Source organism: Leuresthes tenuis, unplaced genomic scaffold (genome assembly GCF_036924035.1).
Source record: "Leuresthes tenuis unplaced genomic scaffold, fLeuTen1.0.hap1 SCAF_3, whole genome shotgun sequence".
In the NCBI taxonomy this organism is placed as follows: Eukaryota; Metazoa; Chordata; class Actinopteri; order Atheriniformes; family Atherinopsidae; genus Leuresthes; species Leuresthes tenuis.
The window spans coordinates 1,981,464-1,989,833 of record NW_027325357.1 but is presented as its reverse complement, the minus strand read 5'-3'; the positions used below and the strand labels follow the sequence as shown (position 1 = coordinate 1,989,833).

General features: G+C 43.4%; 1 protein-coding gene across 2 annotated transcripts in view; it reads left to right on the top strand.

Moving 5' to 3' along the window:
- The first annotated feature begins 4,235 nt into the window (after nt 1-4,235).
- pik3c2b (phosphatidylinositol-4-phosphate 3-kinase, catalytic subunit type 2 beta) overlaps nt 4,236-8,370 on the top strand; it is a 42,800-nt gene continuing 38,665 nt past the window's right edge. For both annotated transcript variants that reach the window (XM_072381377.1, XM_072381376.1), the window contains exon 1: nt 4,236-4,555. The gene's annotated coding sequence lies outside the window, so the exon portion shown is untranslated. The remainder of the gene's footprint in view (nt 4,556-8,370) is intronic.

The window sequence follows — 8,370 nt, the reverse complement described above, 5'->3', positions numbered from 1 at the left end:
AGATCTAACTGAAGCAGAAGGTGAAACTTTCAGATCTAACTGAAGCAGAAGGTGAAACTTTCAGATGTTCTAACTGAAGCAGAAGGTGAAACTTTCAGATGTAACTGAAGCAGAAGGTGAAACTTTCAGATGTTTTAACTGAAGCAGAAGGTGAAACTTTCAGATCTAACTGAAGCAGAAGGTGAAACTTTCAGATGTTCTAACTGAAGCAGAAGGTGAAACTTTCAGATCTAACAGAAGCAGAAGGTGAAACTTTCAGATGTTTTAACTGAAGCAGAAGGTGAAACTTTCAGATGTTTTAACTGAAGCAGAAGGTGAAACTTTCAGATGTAACTGAAGCAGAAGGTGAAACTTTCAGATGTTTTAACTGAAGCAGAAGGTGAAACTTTCAGATGTTTTAACTGAAGCAGAAGGTGAAACTTTCAGATCTAACTGAAGCAGAAGGTGAAACTTTCAGATGTTCTAACTGAAGCAGAAGGTGAAACTTTCAGATCTAACTGAAGCAGAAGGTGAAACTTTCAGTTCTAACTGAAGCAGAAGGTGAAACTTTCAGATGTTTTAACTGAAGCAGAAGGTGAAACTTTCAGATGTTTTAACTGAAGCAGAAGGTGAAACTTTCAGATGTTCTAACTGAAGCAGAAAGTGAAACTTCCAGATCTAACTGAAGCAGAAGGTGAAACTTTCAGATGTTCTAACTGAAGCAGAAAGTGAAACTTTCAGATGTTCTCTGAGTGAAAACACCACAGGACTGACCAGAGGAGTTTGAGGCCTTTGCTGTAAATATCTTGTTTGTGTCATGAAACCTTCTTCTGCAGGAGGATGAATTTACTGATTCATGTAGAGCACTTCCAAGATTAAATAGTTTTTGTGGTTTTCCCTTTGTTGTATTTTCTCTTTTTGCTTTGAGAGTGATGAAGGTGTTCAGACCGGCAGCTGCAGATGTGGTCCTACAGCTGCAGATGTGGTCCTACAGCTGCAGATGTAGTCTTACAGCTGCAGATGTGGTCCTACAGCTGCAGATGTGGTCCTACAGCTGCAGATGTGGTCTTACAGCTGCAGATGTGGTCCTACAGCTGCAGATGTGATCTTACAGCTGCAGATGTGGTCCTACAGCTGCAGATGTGGTCCCACAGCTGCAGATGTAGTCTTACAGCTGCAGATGTGGTCTTACAGCTGCAGATGTGGTCTTACAGCTGCAGATGTGGTCAAACAGCTGCAGATGTGGTCCTACAGCTGCAGATGTGGTCCTACAGCTGCAGATGTGATCTTACAGCTGCAGATGTGGTCTTACAGCTGCAGATGTGGTCCTACAGCTGCAGATGTGGTCTTACAGCTGCAGATGTGGTCCTACAGCTGCAGATGTGGTCCTACAGCTGCAGATGTGGTCCCACAGCTGCAGATGGATTCAGAAGCTCCCGTTTCATCCTCAGTCTGACTTTAACCGGGCAGGACACAGGACACAGATGCATGATCTTTCAGTATAAGACAGTTTATTAAATAAACCTTTTATGGGTCTCCTGACAGAGAAAACAAGGGGCTATTAAATCCTGATACACTATCCTCAATAATTAGGCTGGAGGCCAGTGGAACTATAAAACTTAATGAAAATCAAACTCACTCCACGCCAGGAGGAAAACGAAAGACTATAAAAGATTATCTTTAAACTCACTGGTCTAATGAGGCGGAACAAACAGATCTCCCGAAAACGGAGGCTCTATGAAACTTTACAGAAAACTAAACACTCTCCGTCTAATGGAGACTCTATGAAATTACAAATAAATCACTAAATGCAACCGCTCCTTTAACGGTGGGGCTATCCAATCTAAGCTATGACTATAGCTCAAAACTTTACAAACCAAAGATCTCTCTGAAGGAGGAACGCTCAGCTTCAAAGGACAAGGTGATCGCGACTATGGACCACTGGAAATGGCGAGGATGAGGAACTCTCATAAGATTGTAGCGACACACTGGCACAAGACAAGGGAAACAGACTATCTGAACACATGAGGGACCAAAGGGGAACAGGTGGAAACACTTTGGGAAGCAGGGAAGACAATCAGACGTTTGACACGGGAGGAAGGGCAAGATACCTGAAACGAGAGGGAAGTTAGTATTTCAAAATAAAACCGGAAATGACGAGACAACACCTATTTAAAAACATAAAGTGTCAGTGAATCCTGACAATCTGCGAGATTTATTGAGACTGAATGTAGAACAACTGTCAAAACCAGAAGAATCAATAAAAAGAAGCATCAGAAACAAACTTCCCACCCTCATGCTGTCCGACCCCAGCTTAAGCCCAAAACATTAACAGACTGTTCTGAAGGGAGAGAAATGAATAAAGTAATATACTGGAGAGATGAAACAGTGTCACAGAAATCTGTACATTTAGAAAAAGAATCTGCAGAGTTTTAAGATCTAAAAAGGTTCCTTTTGGTCCATAAACTTAAATTAAATGTTCCATTTACAAGCAGATAGATAGATGGATAGATAGATGATAGATGGATGGATGGATGGATGGATGGATGGATAGATAGATAGATAGATAGATAGATAGATAGATAGATAGATAGATAGACAGATGGACTCACAGAGACGCCAGCCCAACCAGCTGCTGGCTTCAAGCTTCTTTCTTCTCTTCATGTCTGACTTTGCCAGATATCCTGGATGTGGGAGGGGCTTCTGGACCTGGATGTTTGATGGTCCAACTCATTAAATGACATCACGTTTTCTCAACATGCATTCATCACCTCTGCTGATTAAAAGAGGACTTCTTTACTTTTAAAATGATTCCATGAAATGAAAAGGAGTCAAGAGAATCTGGCTTCTTATTTCGCCGTGAAGACATTTCTGCATCACGTCCTGCCTCCTGTTGGTTCTGGACAGCTGCTTCCTGTCCTTCCTCTCTGCAGCTGTGATAGCACATCTGCATCCAGCAGAACATCTGCTGCTGCCACACACGGGTGTGAACAGCACCTGTGGTGCTGGCTGATCCAAGCAAACAGCAACATGGCGCCACAGAAATGTCGGAATACTTTTGGAAAAGGGAGGTTTCAGTTTTTGATGATATCAGTTTCATGCTCTGAAGTAACAGAAAGAAGAAAAACTTGTTTTCATTCGTGTCACAGCTGATTCCTGATGTCTCTGAGCTCCCCTGCTGCTCGCTGCTCTGAAGACTTCATCCACCAGGTGTCGCACTATCACCTGTTTTCTCTCTGAGTGTGACCGGAAGTGCTTTTATTTTGACTTCATCTCTCAGATTGTTCTTACCATCGACGTGTTTTTGTCTGTGAATTTTACCGTCATGTTTCCATGTGTCATAAAAGTCTGGTTTCAACAGAATATTCTCTTTTTCATGTCATATAAACGTTCTGAGTGAATTTAAACGGAAAATCAGCTGAATTGTGATCGGTTAAGCGGTTCTGGGGGTTTTCAGTTAGACCTCACAGAGTGATGATCAGCTGTTCAACGACCTGTGAGCTGAAATACTGGATCACATGAAATTATGTTCTACTTTCACCCCATAGAACACTCTCTTTTTGCCTCATCTGACGAGCTGCCGCTGAATTCACATCTGAAACCGTTAGTTAACTGATTCTGATGAGTGGTTGTCAGAGTTGGGTTTAATTCAGCTGATTTAGGTTTTTGAATTAGGTTTTTAAACTTTTGAACAACGAGTTTGACTCTGCAGCTCTAATTATCTGAAGCTTTAGACACTGTGGATCATCTATTGTTGAGGACTCTCATATTAAAATATGTGTTGGTTGGAAGATGCCCCCGTCGGGCAGATGTCAACCAGATGTTTGCTTTGAATCAGCTTCCAAATAACAAGCTGGTCTCATGGAATAAAGTTAAGATCCTCCCTGATTTATCGAGGCATCCTGTTGTTTAGAGAGTGTAAAAGTCATGTGTTTTGTTTGTGTGTCTCTATTAACTGTGCTGGACTCTTTAGAGAGATATTTAAGAAGGTAGTTTATGGATTAAATTTAGATGACCGATAACAGCAATAAAGAAGAAAATAAAACCGAATGGAATTTAATACACCAACGAAAAAAAACGACACAGTGCAAAACATTCCAACAAACATTTTTATTCAGTTTATAAATTAAACTAAAGGGGTGGTTTTAACTGTACCAAGAAGATAAAGGGCGAAGAAGCGCCTTCAGCTTTACTTCTGCTTTATTTTGAAAGAGTTACCGGAAGCTCTGTGTTGTTCACGGGCCTTGACTGCGCATGTCCGCAGCTGCCCAGCAGCGGCTGACGTATAGCCGCGGTCCTCGCCTCAGACCGGGCAGGAGAACCACTGGAGCCACGCACCAAGGGCAGCATTGTTTACCCCGAAACCACACGCTGAATACGGCGGAGCCAGAGCTGCGCTCCGCCCACTGAATGAGGGGGGAAACCGGTCTCAAAAGTGACGGGAGACCGTTAATTTGTCTGGATACTCCTCCTGGGAACCAAACGGGTCGAGGATCGATGAGATTTCTGGAGGAAAGTGAAGCGCGTTAAGATGGCAACCAGCGGCCGCTCCCGGAGCCCGTAAACGGAGAGTCCGGTAAGACTGTTCACCTGCTGCTGGAGGCTGCTAGTTAAGGGTGGTTAGCTCTAAAATAACTAACGTGTTGTGACGCATCCCGTCCGTTCACTTGTTTCAGGGCTGCGCAGCTCCATCAGTCATGGCTCTGTGTGGAGTTTTAACGAACTTCATTTAGAAATCTAACAGTCGGAAGAGTTCTGTCTCTCTGTAAGTTTGGCCGCCTTCTCGACCATCGCTGAAACGCTTTTTCTCATGTTTAAAGTCCTCACATGAGTTCGGCGCACATACAATCCTCATACGTGCGCGTTATTGTGACACGAGAGACGTTAACCTCTCAGAGGAGGTTCGGACTAGTCGCCGCCGCCCTCTGGTAGAAAGTGGGTGAAAAAACACCAAAACACCTGATTTGAATCGCATTTGAATCCAGATGTTGTAAAAGGAGACTTTGGGTTGCTGCGGTGGAGCCGCTCAGATGTAAACACAGAAACAACTCTATAAAGTCGCGTTTGAGCCGTGAGCATGAGGACGGTGAGAGGCCACGCTAAATTGAGTGATTTGTGAATGGAGTCTGGCTGGACAGGGTCGGCTGGCTGTAAACGTTGCAGCAAGTTGCAGCTGCTGCTAGAGACACCTGTCACCTGTTTGTGTCCGAGTCTGCGCAGTTCCACCCTTTATCTGCCAGAAGAATTAGAAATGTTCAAATAAAGTTAAATTAAAACAACACACGAGACAACAGCGCAATAAAAGCTGATTGTTCAGGGATCGTCATCTGGTTTGTCACGTCATAGACAACCGTTTCAACACAGAGGTCTAAAACCAGCTGCATTGCATTATTCAGTGAATAAATTCATGAACAGCTGGTATTTGTCTAAAGGATGTAAATTTGTCAACAAGGATGTCGTGACGTCATTAATTGGGGGCGTGGTAACAATTCTTAAAAATGGATGCAAGCAAAGCACCTGACTGCTTACTGAGCTGGAAACGTTTGAGATAAACAGCTGCAGATGAACTTTAAAGGGGAACTCCGGTATTTTTAAACCTAGACCTTATTTCTGGCACGAAATACGTTCATCTGCTCACCGAGAACAGTTTGGTGAAAGTCAGCGTCCTTCAGAAGATATTTAGATAACTGGAGATCCATATAACGGAGTGAACGGGGCTCAGAGGATGCAGCCTCTAAATAAGGCATTATCTGTCTTTATTTCACCAATACTTTAAGAAGAATGAATGAATGAACGTGTGCTATAGCTCTGTTAGCTCATAGCTGCTGTTATGTGGCTACTTGCAGCTATAGGAGAGCTAACGGAGGGATTTCTACACAGGCACTCTACTGGGACCCCTTCATCCACACGCCCCCCTGCAGCACAGTTTATTCACTCTGTGCTCTGTGACAGTCGGCTAACTTCACACAGAGTTTGCTGCTGATAGTTTTGTGCAACGTTCTTACCTATATATCTAAATATCTTCTGAAGGATGCCGACTTTCACCAAACTGTTCTCAGTGAGTAGATGAACGTATTTCATGCCAGAAATAAGGTTTAAAAACACCGGAGTTCCCCTTTAAGGACGTCGGCAGAATTAGTTATAAGAAGTTTGTTTTCTTGTGTCTCATCCAGGTTTTATAAGTAAGTGAAGTTAATTTATGTTGCACCAGAGAGTCACAATAACAGGAAAATAAAGACAACGAATAAAAGAAAGTAGAATTAATTAGAAATGAAACGCTAACTAAAAGCTCGCTTCAATAGAGATGTGTTCAGCTGCATCAGTGCAACATAAAAACAAAAGAAGTGCGTTTAATAGCTGAGGAACGACCCCGAGTTAAAAAGAAGAAGCCTGAGAACTGAAGGAAGAAACTTCTGTAGTTAAACTGTTCACCATCAAAATATTTCACATAAATGATGTCAAGTAAAAAATAAGAAAGTTCTGAGTTTTATGTTGTTTGAGCTCAGTTTCAGTGGCAGCTCTTCCTTTACCCGGTGGCATGTTTTATTGTGATTTAAGTCTGTTCCTACCTGGTTCCTGCCTGCAGACAGAGCTGCTGCAGTCCGTCAGTCCATCTGTTTCTGCACTTTCTGCTTCATGCCTGCTGAATCATTTCATGTTTGTCACATATTCTGTGATAATATTGAGTTAAACTAAAGTCTGGTCTAATTCCCAGAGGTTTGTGTGGTTCTTCTAACTGGGTCAGTGACCGGCTCCAGGCTGAGAACAGTAAAAACCTGGTTCTATCGTGTGAAGTCATCATGTGTCCAGCTGTTTGTGAGGGGAGGAGCTGCGGTGACCTGAGCTGAACAGGCCACCAACACCACTTCTGATAAGATATTGATTAGATTCCGAGTATGGCTTTTCTTTTCTTTACTCCAACCTGCTGCTGTGTGCTTGTTTTCCAACATGAAGGGGACACTGACTCAATGCCAACTCATGGGGCCGACCTGTGAACATGAGGGCATGTGGGTGGAAAGGGATTTTTGAGGGCTAAGGCTTGGTTTTAGGGTCAAACTTCAGGTATATATTCTCCCTCTGCCACTCGATAGCTGCCCTGGGATTTAGTGTAAAGATCAAAGGCAGGAACTCGAGATCAGGTTGAAACCCTGAGTAAATGGCACTGGCTTATGTGTTGCCATATTGTTTGATATGTGCTGTGTAAGGTGCCCGGTCTCCCCAGCATGCACTGACCGTCGGTGTGGTCTGTTTGTGACGGTGCCTCTGAGTATGGTGCAGTTTGCTTTGGAAGTGCTCACTGGGGTGGTAAACGTCCTTTGTGGTGGATGGCGTAGAAGTGATTTGGATGTGCTGGTGTGGTACGTGCACTCTGTGACAAAGCAGAGCTCCATGCTTTGTTTGTGGGTGAAATGTAGTGCAGGAAAAGGATTGGAGCGAGCATCTCAGGTCCGGGCCTAAAGAAGGGTTTGGTTTAGCTTTGGATAAGAGGTCAGGAGAGGTTAGAAAGGGAAGGACAAGGCCAGTGAGAGAAGTAAAGGGAGGAGAGAGGGAAATAAAACAGGGGGCGGAGGGTTCAGGTCAGAATGTTAAAGGGGAACTCTGGTATTTTAAACCTTATTTCTGGCATGAAATACGTTCATCTGCTCACCGAGAACAGATTGGTGAAAGTCGGCGTCCTTCAGAAGATATTTAGATAACTGGAGATCCATATAACGGAGAGAACGGGGCTTAGAGGATGCAGCCTCTAAATAAGGCATTATCTGTCTTTATTTCACCAATACTTTAAGAAGAATGAATGAATGAACGTGTGCTATAGCTCTGTTAGCTCATAGCTGCTGTTATGTGGCTACTTGCAGCTATAGGAGAGCTAACGGAGGGATTTCTACACAGGCACTCTACTGGGACCACTTCATCCACACGCCCCCCTGCAGCACAGTTTATTCACTCCGTGCTCTGTGACAGTCGGCTAACTTCACACAGAGTTTGCTGCTGATAGTTTTCTGCAACATGGCAGGATATTTATCAGATTTTGACAACGTGAACGACGAGTTTGAGTAAGATGGACGTTCTTACCGGAGTGAATGAGCTGTGCTGCAGCCATGCTGTGGTGCCCTGTAATTAATGAGTTTCATTGATAGTTCTTTTGAATAATAACAACTGTCCTTGGATAATTATTAATCTTTGCTGATAACTAAGCTAGCCCCCAACACCCTATGAAGTGGTCCCAGTAGAGTGCCTGTGTAGAAATCCCTCCGTTAGCTCTCCTATAGCTGCAAGTAGCCACATAACAGCAGCTCTGAGCTAACAGAGCTATAGCACACGTTCATTCATTCATTCTTCTTAAAGTATTGGTGAAATAAACACAGATAATGCCTTATTTAGAGGCTGCAT